Below are 17852 nucleotides of genomic sequence, written 5' to 3' on the forward strand. Positions count from 1 at the left end.
AAGTTAACTTCAAAACTCGGTTCACTTTATAGAAAAGATAGAGTTTGGCTCAAGCAACTCTGCACGGTTTTGTTGCCTAAGGAAATCTGATACCGGCGTATGCATCCTCGTCGAAACCATCTTCAACAGAAAAGTCTCAGTCCTTGATGTATCTAGTTAACTGTTAACTAGAGCACGGACACTCTTCGCTCAACACCTTCGCGAGGACATCTGTCGGAAAAGCAACTCTATTCATGGAACTGAAGGATGCATGTGGTTAACTAATAAAAGAGGCACTGTTAGTCTGCTACCATAAGATAAAAATTGAAACATAAGAACAATGTAAAGATACATAAAATATCTGCTAATTATAATTCTAAATTTTCTTGAGGATAAATAGCATAACAGAATTGCCACTTACTAAAATTGTTGATTGCAAAGATTACAAAGGAGAAACATCTACCTTGCCACTTACTACATTACCCCCAACTGCTCGGAGGATACATTCCATCTCAACACAACTCATGATCTCTGTTTATTTAAACAGTCTGTCATAGCTGCCACATAGGCCTAACAGAATTAGTGACTTACATCACCTATATATAATCAGATAGACTTAGCTGTGAAGGAACTAACTGAAACACAATGATAGAAATATAGAAATACACTTTCCTCTCTGTAAATAAACACTGGTTCTTGTAGATAAAGCTTCGATCATTTCCTTTATATTTGAATGTTAATGTGCGTTTTGATGTTCTCTTCAATCTTAGTTAGATAACTGAAACTTACATGGTATCAGAGCGGTATTGATCGAATTTCTACTGAAATCCATTACCTTGTTGATCGTTGTTGAAGATTTATGATGAAATTGATGTGTCTGTTGAAGATCTCTAATTAATTAAGCTGCTAAACGTCTTGTTCATCTTAAACAGGTGTTTTCTAATTCAATCTACGATTTATTGTTACAGAATCTTTGAATGTTGATATTCGATTAGTTGACATAAGAAAATACACTCGATCGATTATTTCTTATCATCGTTCTGTTGAATCTGTGCCGATTTTCTTCCGGTCTTCTCAATTGTTTGATCTCTCCCTGATTTCCTGATTGATTGTTTTTTGATCTCTGTCAAGTTACTTTGATATCGCCGATTAATTGAGAAGCTTGTTATTGTCTTGTTAACCTCTGCAAATTGAGTCATAGTAAAACAACAATTGTTGAAAGTTATGGCCGATTCATCAACTACACACACAAATCAAGTTAATCAGACAAATCAAGATCTGTAATAACCCCCAAAATTTTCAACTTTTTGTAACCCTTATGAATAGTGTTTTAGCTGAATGAGAAAACTTTTCATGCCACACTATGTAGGGGTTCTGTTATGGATATTCTGAGATTTTATTAGTACTCTACATGGTATATAAGTGTATGTAAAGATTGTCAGAATCCAATACCGGACACTTTGATTTTTCCCGGAAATCCATTAGATACGGAAAGAATTGAGTATAAGGTAACAGGATAGAAAGGATTTAAATTTAAGGATTATAAGAGAGGATCATAAAAGGAATATAATATATTGAGAAAGGTTAAGGGAACCTAAGTAATAAGATCCCGGGTATGATCCCTCAAACGATAAACGAAAACAAAAGTTAAGCGAACCGTATAACAGATCAGCGGTCATTAGGCAAACAATTAGGAAGTTAATCAAAGGGATTAGAGAGGATGATGTCACCCAACCAATGAGAAGAGGACAAGGAGGGGAAGATGACATCATAGCATGACATAAGCATGACATGGGAAGGAAGGAGATGTGGTTGAAGTAGAACCACACAAAGTTAAGGCTAAAAAGGTAATTAACCAAAACAAAAACAAAATTACATCCACCAAGCCAAACAAATCATTTCATCAAAACAAAAGAAATCTATTTCTCTTCAACAAAAGCTTGCTCTCGGCTTTTTACAATTTCAAAGGAAAGAATTTTCAAAATCCAAGATCCAAGCCTCCTAAATTGGTAAGATAATTCCCTAGTGTTCCTTATGCATAGATATGGCTATATTATGAGTTTAAGCATCCCATTCATTCTCTATCTTCTCCAATAAATCAATGAAGAAGATAATGAATAGTGATTTCAAGGTTTTTAACTTGATTTTTCTTGCTTTTCCTTTAAGATCCAAGCTTTCCTAAGACTCCTCAAGGCTTCCTAGCTACTCACACCACTTCAAGGAAGGTATATCATCTCCAAACCCTAGCTTTAATTTGTATATTAGGTTGATTTTGGTTGTTAGAGTAAAGAGTAGCTTGAAACTTGTTTGTTTAAGAGTTTGGGTTGGAATGGTGGAGATTGGAATGTTGAAATCTTATGATTTGATTAAAGAATGTAGTATAGTTTAAATTCAAGTTTTAGGATTAAGTAAATTGATTATAATGAGTTGATTTGGGGCTGTTGTAAAGTAATATGGATGGAGTTTTGATTGGATTGTGAATTGGGGTTGAATTGTGGTTGTTTTGAATTGGTTTAAATTTGGGAAATCGCGTAAACATAGCCGTCGTAATGTCCGATTTACTTTAGACTGCTTTTGTTCATAACATTTGGACCCGAGAACTCTCTGCTAGATTATGACCATTGCCATGTTTAGATAGTTCATGTTACGAGCTTCGTTTTGATATGTAGTTCGTTTGATTCCGATGTACGGTTTAGGAGAAACGACCGTTTAAAGTAACGGCGTTTCGTGAACGAAACTTTTCCCCTCGCCTTACTTTGAAACATAGGTTAAAGACCAAAAAGGGTTAATTAGTGTATGAAACAATTATGGTAAGAGTGTTAGGCAGTTGGTAAGACACTCTCGAAGGAATCGCCTTAAAACTCGTAATGGTTAAATTATTAAAAATGGTGGAGCCGAGGGTACTCGAGTGACTTAAGAGAATCAGTAAGCGCAAAACAAGCGTTAGAGTCTAAGTTAGTTAAAGTATAGATTTACAAGTGACTTTGGTTTAATTCCAACTTACTTGTTGTTTATAGGTTACCAGACTCGTCCCGAGCCTTTTATCACCCCCAGTCGCTCAGGCAAGTTTTCTACCCGTTATACTGTTGTTGTGATGTATACATTTGTATATGCATTATCTTGTATTAGATGCATGATGGTTATATTAGCAAATTTTTGTGATATATTGTAGCATGTGATATGGTACATATGCATGCCTGTTTCGTATTCTTGCCATATATATCTGTTGGTTCAGTTGATAATACCTATGCTAGAGAATAGCGGTAATTTGCATATACCCTTAGTATAGGGACCCAAAGGTGAAAGCATTTTCTAAAACCGGGAGTCGAGGATCCCGAGTAGATTTTATATATATATTTTTTATATATATATATGGTAATAGTTTTCAAAACTATTAATCGAATAAGGTTTATTCGATAACTTTATTTTATTAATGAATATTATCTTGAATACTCATTCGAGAACTTATGACTCCTTTATATTATTTATTGAATATTACTTGGATATTCATTTGAGGATGTATGACTTCTTTATTTTATTTAATGAATATTATTTATAATATTCATTCGAGGTATTATGACTCCGCTTATTATTTATTAATATTCTTTATTTATTAAAGAATAATGTTCGATAATCAAACTTACTTTTGATATTCAAATAAAGATATTACTTTCGTATAAGTATATCTTTGATTAATTACTATTCATTTCAAGTATTAGTTTTCCAACTTCTACCTCAATTACTCTTTATGGGAATATTATTTAAATAATAATATTCAGATATTTCTTTATATTGAGACTGATTTACTTTATTAAATCAGCATTATTCCAAACACTCTTTAAAGTGTTTTCAAGTCTTTAGAATGATTTTCAAAAGTTAGAGCGGATCCCAAAACTCATTTTTATATTTAAGATATTCCTTTTAAAAAGGGGATTTAAATACTCGCTCAAAACCGGAGGGATCTGGCTCTGTGGTGTATTTTATATTCGCAACAAGGTTGTTGTCTTGATAAAAGAGTTTTTGATTACTTACCCAACACTCGGGAAATAAAATTCTAGGAACAAGTTAATCCATTAACAGGCATCGCCTGGGAAATATCGGTGAGTTTTCCTTTCCAACTAGATACGACTTCTTGGTGGAGCCGTATCAACAAGTTTCTACTTGGGGAAAGTGGGGACGAGCTTTACGTTTCAGAGTCATGGATTTCATCTGAACTAGGAGTGGCGTAAGTGGTCGAGTAGCGTCGGCCCAGCCTTATTATATTGGCCCAAATGGCCTGGAAGTTCCGCTAAGGCGGTCCATTCCTTAGGAGTTCAGTGTTCGGTTGACAAGTAAATCCGACAGGGTCTCCTCTACATGTAGAAAATGGTGGGGTTGTACTACTACGACTGATCATCGTAAGTGGTCTTCCTGGCGCGGCAAACTCCCGTAATGAGTTCATCATCCATTTGGATAATTCTGCAACACTACCCGTAGCATTTCGATCGAAAGGCTACTAATGGGTGGTTGCCGAAGCATTGACAGGGTCAAACAGTTTTATTGGTGTATCCATTGAATGAAGTATCTCGTAACTTCATTTCTTTTCAAAATATTTCAAAGATCAAATATTTTCAAGTTTTATTGTGGTCCCATCTATGGGATGACCTCTTGAATCTTATTATACTTGGAACAGTAGTAGTTCTAGTAGATTCTAAAATGGTATAAGTGTAGCGAAGTAATTGGTAACTTCATCTTCTTTTAAAACTTATACCTAGTAAGTAATTACCTTACACATGATAAAAGATTCTAGTAAGTATCCATTTAGATACTTGTATTATTGTTATCACTATATATTATCTTGCGAGCTGTAAGGCTCACTCTTGCTTTATTTCTTCATCACACAACAACAGTTAGGAAAGATGGCCAGACTCCAGTAGACCCAGCGCAAGCGCGTGGGAAGCGTCCCGCGTCTTCCCGTTGATGTTGTAGCTGCTATAGCTGCAGAGGTAGATCTATTGATAGATCAGGCATTCTACTTTTGAGAATCAATTATGTATAATTATAACTTGTGGCAGATAATGGCAATTAACTGTAAATTTATCAAGTAATCATTTTGGGTTGTAATAACTTTTAATTGTGGATTCAAGGACTTGTACTTATTTCAATTTCATCTCTGAGACTATAACGGGTTGTGGTGTGTGTTAGTGTGGGGTCACAGCATAAGGTTATTTATTATTAATTAAGTGAAGTGATATTGTGGAAAGAAAGACCGTGACGACCCGGATCCCTGACCCCGGATCTGGGGGTGTTACAGAAATATTATCAGAGCTAAGCGTTATAAACCTCAGAGATGATGCGACGATATAATAACAAACTCACAAAGATAATAAGAACTCTTGCCAAGTTCATGGTCGGACTACTTAAAGTAGTGTTGACAGTTAAAACCCTTACGGGAACCCTTATAAGTATCATGATAGTAACTTAGCTCGTTTAATGTGTAGGCGCCTGAGATAGAGGACCCTGAGATGTTCGAGCGTGAGCATGATGAGGCACTGCTAGATGTTGAGGATCAGGAGGAGCCTGAGATGGAGAAGGATGAGGAGGACCCCTCAGAGGAGTCAGAGACGGAGGTCATTGCTATTTCAGATGAGGAGGACCCCTCAGAGGAGTCAGAGACGGAGGTCATTGCTATTTCAGATGAGGAGGACCCCTCAGAGGAGTCAGAGACAGAGGTCATTGCTATTCCAGATGAGGAGGACCCGGATGAGGTCCCAGTAGCTGAGGAGCGTGTCGGACCTATGGTAGTGTATGTTGGTACCCCTTTACCCACACTTCCGGTGGTCAGAGCTCCTACCCCTCCACCACTATCTTGGATCCCTTATGATGACAGCTCAGAGACCCATACTTCCTAGCCTAGGCAGACTGAGGAGGCACCCCCAGCGGCTCCGGATTCACCACCTCTTGACCCTGCCCACAGGTAGTCTTCGTTAGCCCACGGCTATGTTCAGGATGTACTGAGGACCCGAGTGGCTGTTGCCGAGGCCCGACTGGATGAGGCCAGGAGGGAGTTGGATGCGGAGAGGGCCGGCAGGCGTACCCGAGCTTATGAGACCAGGGCTTCTATACCCCGATCCTTGAGGAGGGAGCTTACGGGGATAGAGGTCACGTCCCGAGCGAGGCCCAGATCGCTCCAGGGGGACAGGCATGGTAGGATGTCCAGGCGGCAGGCCGACTATATCTTCCGTCGTGCGATGGAAAGGGTATGGGAGCTGACCCGCTCCGGTGTGTGATTCAGGATTGACGATGGAATAGTCTAGTTGTCTAGTTAGCCGAGGCCTTAGTAAGAGCCAATTTTCCGGGATAGTTGACTTGTATATAGCATCCCTTTTTCTGACTAGACAGATAGACTCTTGTGTATCACTTTTGGGACAGATGGCTGTAGCACTGTTGTACTTTTGACCAGATCAAACTATGTATTTCTCGCATTATGTATATATTTGTTTCCTTTCGGTGCAGTTTCTTAGTGACGAGATCACTGTTTTTATCATTATTATTACTGCACTTCGTATTAGAACTGTCATAAAATAATAAAATTGCGAGATACATTCTCCCCATTATAAAATTATGCAAGACACAATGTTGTGTTTGATTGTGATCTAACGTTGAATTTCCCAATAATTTTTTTATTATCAGTATCATGCCGCCAAGAAAGATTGGAACTAGGGCGAACCCTGGATCTGAGGACCAGGGAAGCCATAACCAGGATGATAGGAACCAGGAACACAGTGAAGAGGAAGACGAGGATTATGTGGAACAGGATGACTCCCTGTATGAAGAGGAAGAGGAAACATATGATGTTGAGGGATTTGAGATAGAGGCTGAAGAAGGAGAAACTGAGGTTGAGCAACCAGTACCAAACCCAGGCATGGATCCCATGGGCTAGTTCATGCAACTCCTGAGGCAGAACTTGGAACGTCAACCCAACCCACCCCCTCAAGGAAATAACAATGTTGTGGCAAACTCTTTCAGGGCTTTTAAGTCCCTTAAGCCCCCTGAGTTCCACGGATCAGCCGACCCAGTTGAGGCAAGGGTATGGTTAAAGGAAATGGAGAAATCCTTTGAGATTCTGAGTATCGATGAGGCACAGAAGACTGTATTTGCTACCTACCTTCTGAAAGGAGAGGCTAACTACTGGTGGGAGGCCAAGAAAAACATGGAGACATATGCTATTATAACCTGGGAGAGATTCAGTCAGTTGTTTCTGGGAAAGTATTTCCCGAGGTTTATGAAAAACCAGATGGAGCTCAAGTTCTTGGAGCTAAAGCAGAATAACTTGTCTGTAGCAGAGTACGAAGTGAAATTTACTGAGTTATCAAGGTTTGTGCCGGAGTTTGTGAGCACCGAGGAAAAGAAAGCTAAGAGGTTGCAGCAGGGACTGAAACCGTGGATTCAGAATAGGGTGGCAATCCTTGAGCTTACGGATTATGCCACTCTGGTGCAAAAGGCAACGATTGTAGAAGCCGGAAGTGAACAGATGCAGAAGGAAAGGGAGAAGAAGGGAATAAAGAGGAAAAGTATGAGCATGGGTGGAGGTTCCACGGGAAGGAGCTTCCCAACTAGATTTAATCGAGGAGCAGTGTCCCTACCAGGAAAGAACACTGGGTTTAAGCGGCCAATGAGCGTGAGTGTGAGCCAGAGCGGCCAGAAGTCAAGAATGTCCTATTCCAACCAGTCTCGACCCCCATTGCCAGCCTGTAACACTTATGGAAGGATGCACACTGGGGAGTGTAAAGGAAAGCCAGTAACCTGCTTTAAGTGCGGTCGGGAAGGTCACTATTCTCACAAATGCCCTTCATCAGCCCCTGCCGTCATTCCAACCATCACTTGTCATCAGTGTGGACGCCCGGGTCATTGGAAGAGGGAATGCCCAATGAACAAACCAGCAGCTTCAGGAGCCAGCAGGGCTGCCTCCAATAAGCCACCTACTGCGAGGACTTTCAACATGATAGTCCAGGATGCTATGAAAGACTCAGATGTGATAGCAGGTACCCTTTCTCTAAATTCAGTCAGTGCAAACGTTTTATTTGATTCGGGAGCAACTAAATCTTTTATATCAAGGGACTTTGCGCGTAAATTAAGACTTAAAGCTGAACCCTTGATAGAACCCTTACAAGTAGAAATAGCCAATCATGAAATTATTCCTGTTAACCAGATTCACCCAGCCTGTGAGATAGGCATAGGGGAACAATCTTTTAGTGTTGATCTGATCCCTTTTAAATTAGGGGAGTTTGATGTAATTTTGGGAATGGACTGGCTATCTAGCAATGAAGCTCATATAGACTGTAAAGGGAAGAAAGTTAAGTTAAATATCCCAGGGAAGAAAGAAGTTATATTTAGAGGAAAGAGGCAGACGCAGAAATTTTTGACTATGGCCCAGACCAGAAGGATGCTACGAAAAGGAAATGAGGCCTACCTAGCCTATGTGGTGGACACGCAGAAGGAGGTGCCCAACTTACAAGATATTCCAGTAGTCAACGAATTTGAAGATGTATTCCCACAAGACCTTCCGGGATTACCACCCGATAGAGTGATTGAATTTGCTATTGAATTGGCTCCCGGGACGACGCCAGTTTCAAAAGCACCTTACCGGTTAGCCCCGTTAGAAATGAAGGAATTAGCTATCCAATTGCAGGAACTCTTGGATAAGGGTATGATAAGACCCGGTGTGTCTCCGTGGGGAGCACCAGTTTTATTTGTTAAGAAGAAAGATGGGAGCATGAGGCTGTGCATCGACTATCGAGAGTTGAACAAGCTAACCATAAAGAACAAGTACCCATTACCTAGAATAGACGATCTGTTCGACCAGCTAAAGGATGCTGTTTATTTTTCCAAGATTGACCTGAGAACTGGATATCACCAACTAAAGATTAAACCCGAAGATATTTCTAAGACAGCGTTCCGTACCAGGTATAGGCATTATGAGTTCTTGGTAATGTCCTTTGGATTAACCAACGCCCCGGCGGCTTTCATGGATTTAATGAATAGAGTATTTAAGAAGTACTTGGACAAGTGTGTGATAGTTTTTATCGATGATATTTTGATCTACTCCAGGACTGAGGCAGAACATGCAGAGCATTTGAGGATAGCTCTAGGAATACTCAGAGAGGAGCAGTTGTATGCCAAATTCTCGAAGTGTGAATTCTGGAGGAATGAAGTACAGTTTTTAGGACATGTGATCAATAAAGAAGGAGTATTGGTCGACCCCTCCAAGATAGAGGCGGTCTCAAATTGGGAAAGGCCAACCACACCCACAGAGGTAAGGAGTTTCATAGGATTGGCCGGCTACTATCGTAGATTTGTACAGGACTTTGCGAAGATCGCAGCCCCTTTGACACGACTTACTCGTAAGACAGAGAAGTTTGAATGGACGGAGAAATGCGAGAACAGTTTTCAAGAATTAAAGAAAAGGTTGGTAACGGCCCCGGTGTTGGCATTGTCGGACGGAAAAGGAGATTTTGTGATATATAGTGACGCGTCGCACAAAGGATTAGGGTGTGTGCTTATGCAGCACGGTAAAGTGATTGTGTATGCATCGAGACAACTGAAGGAATACGAGATTAGATATCCTACTCATGACCTTGAGCTCGCGGCCATAGTATTTGCCTTAAAAATTTGGAGGCACTACTTGTATGGAGAGAAGTGCGAGATTTTCACAGACCATAAGAGCCTCAAGTACATATTTACGTAGAAAGAGCTCAACATGCGCTAGAGGAGATGGTTAGAACTAATCAAGGACTATGATTGTGAGATTCTCTATCATCCGGGGAAAGCCAATGTGGTGGTTGACGCCCTTAGTAGAAAGGAAAGACTCAGAATGATAACGATTTCAGAAGAATTGATAAGGGATTTTGAGAGAATGGAAATAGAAGTAAAGGTAACCGGAACCGGAACTGAAAAGCTTTTTGAGATCTCAATGCAGCCAGAGTTATTGGAAAAGATCCGATTGTGCCAAGAGAAAATAATGAATGAAGGCAGAAAGTCAATGACTGGAGAGGAGATCCATACTGAGAAAGATGATAAAGGGATAATGAGGTACTCCTACCGGATTTGGGTTCCGAACGTTCAAGAGCTTAAAGATGAGATTTTGGATGAAAGCCATAGTTCAAGGTATTCCATTCAGCTGGGAAGTACCAAGATGTATAGGGATTTGAAGGAATATTACTGGTGGCCCAACATGAAGAGGGACGTAACAGAATGGGTAAACAAATGTTTGGCTTGCCAAAGAGTAAAGGCAGAGCACCAGAGACCCAGTGGACTTTTACGACCCCTGGAGATTCCCGAGTGGAAATGGGAACAGATAGCGATGGATTTTGTTGTAGGCTTGCCAAGGACGAAAGCCAATCATGACGCCATATGGGTAATTATAGACCGACTGACAAAGTCAACCCATTTCATTCCTATCAATGAGAGATACACAGTCGATAGACTGGTGGACATTTACCTTAAGGAAATAGTGACTTGACATGGAGTCCCAGCGTCCATTGTCTCAGACCGAGACCCCAGGTTCAACTCCAGATTTTGGAGGAGCTTTCAAGAATGTGCGGGGACCAAGTTAAATATGAGTACCACGTACCATCCCCAGATGGATGGGCAGAGTGAAAGGACCATCCATACACTAGAGGATATGTTGAGAGTCTGTGCAATAGACCTTAAAGGAAGTTGGGATGACCACTTGTCGTTGATCGAGTTTTCTTATAACAATAACTTTCATGCTAGCATCGGAATGCCGCCTTATGAGGCCCTGTACGAAAGAAGGTGTCGATCTCCCTTATACTGGGATGAAGTAGGAGAGCGGAAGATGCTCGAACCCGAAGTGGTCCAAAGAACCAAAGACATAGTGGATCTTATCAGAGGACGGCTTGTAGCAGCCCAAGACAGACAAAAGAAATATGCAGACCTAGCCCGAAAGGACAAGGAATATGAAGTCGGGGACTTAGTACTGCTAAAGGTATCCCCTTGGAAGGGATTAATGAGGTTCGGAAAGAAAGGAAAACTAAGCCCAAGGTATATTGGACCTTTTGAGATATTAAGACGGATTGGAAAGTTAGCTTACGAGCTAGCCTTACCCCCTAACTTGCAACAAGTTCATAATGTGTTCCATGTGTCAATGCTAAGGAAGTATCATCGGGATGCCAGACACATAGTGGAGTACGAGCAGGTGGATATGCAACCAGATCTGACTTACGTGGAGAAGCCAGTAAGGATTATAGATAAGAAGGAGCAGGTGCTTCGGAACAAAGTGATCAAGCTAGTCAGAGTACTATGGCAGAATCATAATGTAGAAGAATCAACTTGGGAACTAGAGAGCGCAATGCTAGAAAAGTACCCCCGTTTGTTTTCTATTTGATTCCGGGACGGAATCCTTTTAAGGAGGGGAGACTGTAATAACCCCCAAAATTTTCAACTTTTTGTAACCCTTATGAATAGTGTTTTAGCTGAATGAGAAAACTTTTCATGCCACACTATGTAGGGGTTCTGTTATGGATATTCTGAGATTTTATTAGTACTCTACATGGTATATAAGTGTATGTAAAGATCGTCAGAATCCAATACCGAACACTTTGATTTTTCCCGGAAATCCATTATATACGGAAAGAATTGAGTATAAGGTAACAGGATAAAAATGATTTAAATTAAAGGATTATAAGAGAGGATCATAAAAGGAATATAATATATTGAGAAAGGTTAAGGGAACCTAAGTAATAAGATCCCGGGTATGATCCCTCAAACGATAAACGAAAACAAAAGTTAAGCGAACCGTATAACAGATCAGCGGTCATTAGGCAAACAATTAGGAAGTTAATCAAAGGGATTAGAGAGATGTCACCCAACCAATGAGAAGAGGACAAGGAGGGGAAGATGACATCATAGCATGACATAAGCATGACATGGGAAGGAAGGAGATGTGGTTGAAGTAGAACCACACAAAGTTAAGGCTAAAAAGGTAATTAACCAAAACAAAAACAAAATTACATCCACCAAGCCAAATAAATCATTTCATCAAAACAAAAGAAATCTATTTCTCTTCAACAAAAGCTTGATCTCGGCTTTTTACAATTTCAAAGGAAAGAATTTTCAAAATCCAAGATCCAAGCCTCCTAAATTGGTAAGATAATTCCCTAGTGTTCCTTATGCAAAGATATGGCTATATTATGAGTTTAAGCATCCCATTCATTCTCTATCTTCTCCAATAAATCAATGAAGAAGACAATGAATAGTGATTTCAAGGTTTTTAACTTGATTTTTCTTGCTTTTCCTTTAAGATCCAAGCTTTCCTAAGACTCCTCAAGGCTTCCTAGCTACTCACACCACTTCAAGGAAGGTATATCATCTCCAAACCCTAGCTTTAATTTGTATATTAGGTTGATTTTGGTTGTTAGAGTAAAGAGTAGCTTGAAACTTGTTTGTTTAAGAGTTTGGGTTGGAATGGTGGAGATTGGAATGTTGAAATCTTATGATTTGATTAAAGAATGTAGTATAGTTTAAATTCAAGTTTTAGGATTAAGTAAATTGATTATAATGAGTTGATTTGGGGCTGTTGTAAAGTAATATGGATGGAGTTTTGATTGGATTGTGAATTGGGGTTGAATTGTGGTTGTTTTGAATTGGTTTAAATTTGGGAAATCGCGTAAACATAGCCGTCGTAATGTCCGATTTACTTTAGACTGCTTTTGTTCATAACATTTGGATCCGAGAACTCCCTGCTAGATTATGACCATTGCCATGTTTAGATAGTTCATGTTACGAGCTTCGTTTTGATATGTAATTCGTTTGATTCCGATGTACGGTTTAGGAGAAATGACCGTTTTAAGTAACGGCGTTTCGTGAACGAAACTTTTCCCCTCGCCTTACTTTGAAACATAGGTTAAAGACCAAAAAGGGTTAATTAGTGTATGAAACAATTATAGTAAGAGTGTTAGGCAGTTGGTAAGACACTCGCGAAGGAATCGCCTTAAAACTCGTAATGGTTAAATTATTAAAAATGGTGGAGCCGAGGGTACTCGAGTGACTTAAGAGAATCAGTAAGCGCAAAACAAGCGTTAGAGTCTAAGTTAGTTAAAGTATAGATTTACAAGTGACTTTGGTTTAATTCCAACTTACTTGTTGTTTATAGGTTACCAGACTCGTCCCGAGCCTTTTATCACCCCCAGTCGCTCAGGCAAGTTTTCTACCCGTTATACTGTTGTTGTGATGTATACACTTGTATATGCATTATCTTGTAATAGATGCATGATGGTTATATTAGCAAATTCTTGCGATATATTGTAGCATGTGATATGGTACATATGCATGCCTATTTCGTATTCTTGCCATATATATCTGTTGGTTCAGTTGATAATACCTATGCTAGAGAATAGCGATAATTTGCATATACCCTTAGTATAGGGACCCAAAGGTGAAAGCATTTTCTAAAACCGGGAGTCGAGGATCCCGAGTAGATTTTTTATATATATATATATTTTTTATATATATATATGGTAATAGTTTTCAAAACTATTAATCGAATAAGGTTTATTCGATAACTTTATTTTATTAATGAATATTATCTTGAATACTCATTCGAGGACTTATGACTCCTTTATATTATTTATTGAATATTACTTGGATATTCATTTGAGGATGTATGACTCCTTTATTTTATTTAATGAATATTATTTATAATATTCATTCGAGGTATTATGACTCCGCTTATTATTTATTAATATTCTTTATTTATTAAAGAATAATGTTCGATAATCAAACTTACTTTTGATATTCAAATAAAGATATTACTTTCGTATAAGTATATCTTTGATTATTTACTATTCATTTCAAGTAAAAGTTTTCCAACTTCTACCTCAATTACTCTTTATGGGAATATTATTTAAATAATAATATTCAGATATTTCTTTATATTGAGACTGATTTACTTTATTAAATCAGCATTATTCCAAACACTCTTTAAAGTGTTTTCAAGTCTTTAGAATGATTTTCAAAAGTTAGAGCGGATCCCAAAACTCATTTTTATATTTAAGATATTCCTTTTAAAAAGGGGATTTAAATACTCGCTCAAAACCGGAGGGATCAGGCTCTGTGGTGTATTTTATATTCGCAACAAGGTTGTTGTCTTGATAAAAGAGTTTTTGATTACTTACCCAACACTCGGGAAGTAAAATTCTTGGAACAAGTTAATCCATTAACAGGCATCGCCTGGGAAATATCGGTGAGTTTTCCTTTCCAACTAGATACGACTTCTTGGTGGAGCTGTATCAACAAGTTTCTACTTGGAGAAAGTGGGGACGAGCTTTATGTTTCAGAGTCATGGATTTCATCTGAACTAGGAGTGGCGTAAGTGGTCGAGTAGCGCCGGCCCAGCCTTATTATATTGGCCCAAATGGCCTGGAAGTTCCGCTAAGGCGGTCCATTCCTTAGGAGTTCAGTGTTCGGTTGACAAGTAAATCCGACATGTTCTCCTCTACATGTAGAAAATGGTGGGGTTGTACTACTACGACTGATCATAGTAAGTGGTCTTCCTGGCGCGGCAAACTCCCGTAATGAGTTCATCATCCATTTGGATAATTCTGCAACACTACCCGTAGCATTTCGATCGAAAGGCTACTAATGGGTGGTTGCTGAAGCATTGACAGGGTCAAACAGTTTTATTGGTGTATCCATTGAATGAAGTATCTCGTAACTTCATTTCTTTTCAAAATATTTCAAAGATCAAATATTTTCAAGTTTTATTGTGGTCTCATCTATGGGATGACCTCTTGAATCTTATTATACTTGGAACAGTAGTAGTTCTAGTAGATTCTAAAATGGTATAAGTGTAGCGAAGTAATTGGTAACTTCATCTTCTTTTAAAACTTATACCCAGTAAGTAATTACCTTACACATGATAAAAGATTCTAGTAAGTATCCATTTAGATACTTGTATTATTGTTATCACTATATATTATCTTGCGAGCTGTAAGGCTCACTCTTGCTTTATTTCTTCATCACACAACAACAGTTAGGAAAGATGGCCAGACTCCAGCAGACCCAGCGCAAGCGTGTGGGAAGCGTCCCGCGTCTTCCCATTGATGTTGTAGCTGCTATAGCTGCAGAGGTAGATCTATTGATAGATCAGGCATTCTACTTTTGAGAATCAATTATGTATAATTATAACTTGTGACAGATAATGGCAATTAACTGTAAATTTATCAAGTAATCATTTTGGGTTGTAATAACTTTTAATTGTGGATTCAAGGACTTGTACTTATTTCAATTTCATCTCTGAGACTATAACGGGTTGTGGTGTGTGTTAGTGTGGGGTCACAGCATAAGGTTATTTATTATTAATTAAGTGAAGTGATATTATGGAAAGAAAGACCGTGACGACCCGGATCCCTGACCCCGGATCTGGGGGTGTTACAAGATCCATCGAGTATATACTACATTCATCCCTCTGATTCTTGCACTAATCAGCTTATTTCGGTCAAATTTAATGGAGAAGGTTTTAATAATTGGAAACGGAGTATGATGTTAACTTTGTCTGCTAAGAACAAATTAGGATTTATAAATGGCACAATTAGTATACCTGAAGATGTTTCTTCTGATGAGTATAAGGCCTGGCAATGCTGCAATGACCTTGTTATCTCCTGGATCTTGTTTAATTTGGATGAAAACATAGCTAGGAGTGTTTTGTTTCTTAAAACTTCTAGAGCTATATGGAGAGATTTAGAGGTAAGATTTGGTTATGCTTCAATGCCTCAAATCTCTTCTCTAGAACAAAAGTTATCTGAACTACATCAAGGACAACTTACTGTTTCAGAATTTTATACAAAACTCAAAACCCTATGGGATAGTTTGGATGATGCAAATCCCCTGCCTACTTGCACTTGTGAGAAATGTTCCTGTAATTTGATAGGACGAATTCAGAAAATGCAACAAGAACAAAGAGTTCTTCAGTTCCTTATGAAACTTAATGATAATTTCTCAGTTGTAAGAGGAAATATCTTAATGATGACCCCAATGCTGAATGTGACACAAGCTTATAGGTTAGTAGCTCAGGAAGAAAATCATAAGGAAGTATCAAATCAGACTTCTCAGAATGATGCTTTGGCATTTGTGGCTGATAGAAGAAGGTTCAATGACAATTACTCTAGTGCTAAATTTCAGCAACAATTCTCTAATCAGCAATCATATCCTACTTCTTCACATCAGAATTCTAATTTCCAATCTCAATTCATCAGAAAACCAGGGAGTTCTTACTATTGTACAAACTACAAAATCAATGGTCACAGTATTGAAAGATGTTTTAAGATTCATGGGTTTCCACCTGGTTTCAAACCTAGGGAAAGGAAAATAGCTGCATTTTCTTAGAATTCTAATATGTCTGATCAGAGTCCTAATCATACTGATGATCAATTGGTTTCTAACTCAAATTCTGTTTATACCAGTGTTTCTACCTCTGTTCCTCCTATTTTTATGGATCAGTACAATCATTTGATTGAATTACTTGGAAAACATAAGTTCATAGACAGGGATCAAGATATTCAGAATCACAATGGACATGCCTTACTTGCAGGTAAAATGTGCTTATTGTCTTCATTTACTAAAGAATGGTTTCTAGACAGTGGGGCTATAGATCATATCAGTCCTTATCAAGATGATTTTTCTACTCTTAATCCTATAGCTGAGACAAACAGTTTCATAACTATACCAGATGGAAGTAAAATTAGGGTAACACATGTTGGAACAGTGATTTTAAATGATAAAATCACATTGACCAATGTGCTTCTCGTCCCTACTTTCAATTATAGGTTGATGTCAGTCCGTAAACTCTGTCAAGATATGCATTCTAATGTTATATTTTCTGCAACACAATGTCATCTTCAGGACCCTTCTCAGAAGAATCCACCACTTCTTCTTGGTGAAATCCACACTGGTTTATATACTGTTACCCCTCAACATGTTGTCTCAGCTCCTCAGTTCTTTCAGTCTCCGGCTGCATATCTCAGCATTTCAGATGATTCAAAGCTATGGCACCTTCGTTTGGGACATGTTCCTTTCTCCAACTTAAAGCTGATTCATCCTACCTGTAAAGTGCAAGAAGATGCTATTGATTTACTTTGTCAAATCTGTCCCAAAGCTAAGCAAACTAGGAACTCATTTCCTATTAGTATAAAAAGTTCTGCTATTTTTGAATTGTTACATGTTGATGTATGGGGGCCTTACAAGGTTAAGAATCATAACAATTGTAATCAATTTGTTACTATAGTTGACGATTACAGCCGTTATACGTGGGTACATTTGGTTAGATACAAATCTGAAGTTCCAATTATCCTCTCCAAGTTTATTGCGTATGCTGAAAATCAATTCTGCTGTAAGGTTTTAGCTATATGTTCAGATAATGCTAAAGAATTTACTGAAGGGTTTCTGAAATCATTTCTTCAATCCAAAGGTATTATACATCAAACTAGTTGTACTTACACACCACAACAAAATGGAGTTGTGGAGCGGAAGCATCGCAATCTCTTAGAAACAGCCCGAGCATTACAATTTCAGTCCAATCAACTAGCTCATTTCTGGGGTGAGTCCATCTTATGTGCTACATATTTGATAAATAGGATGCCCATTAGGAGCATTAATAATAGTACACCATATTGCATACTTTTCAAGACAACTCCTTCTCTTGATAATTTGTGTGTGTATGGTTGCTTGTGTTATGTTCCTTCACTTAAACATACTCGCACAAAATTTTCTTCTCGTGCTAGACCTTGTGTATTTGTGGGCTATCCCCTTCATCAAAAGGCTTACAAAGTACTTGATTTATCAACTTCTGAGATATTTGTGTCTCGAGACATCGTGTT

The 17852-nt window shown here is 38.6% G+C and overlaps 1 protein-coding gene across 2 annotated transcripts in view; it reads right to left on the reverse strand.

The window, feature by feature from the left end:
• Positions 1 to 916: 916 nt before the first annotated feature.
• LOC141720611 (pentatricopeptide repeat-containing protein At5g42450, mitochondrial-like) overlaps positions 917 to 17852 on the reverse strand; it is a 30287-nt gene continuing 13351 nt past the window's right edge. Inside the window, exons 1-2 of one of the 2 annotated variants that reach the window (XR_012574453.1) lie at positions 15578 to 15786; positions 917 to 1162 (exon numbers count right to left, since the gene is read on the reverse strand). The gene's annotated coding sequence lies outside the window, so the exon portion shown is untranslated. Of the gene's footprint in view, positions 1163 to 15577; positions 15787 to 17852 lie in introns of those variants that run through there. The other variant, XR_012574452.1, reaches the window with a different exon arrangement.

This window comes from Apium graveolens, chromosome 4 (genome assembly GCF_009905375.1).
Source record: "Apium graveolens cultivar Ventura chromosome 4, ASM990537v1, whole genome shotgun sequence".
NCBI classification, from domain to species: Eukaryota; Viridiplantae; Streptophyta; class Magnoliopsida; order Apiales; family Apiaceae; genus Apium; species Apium graveolens.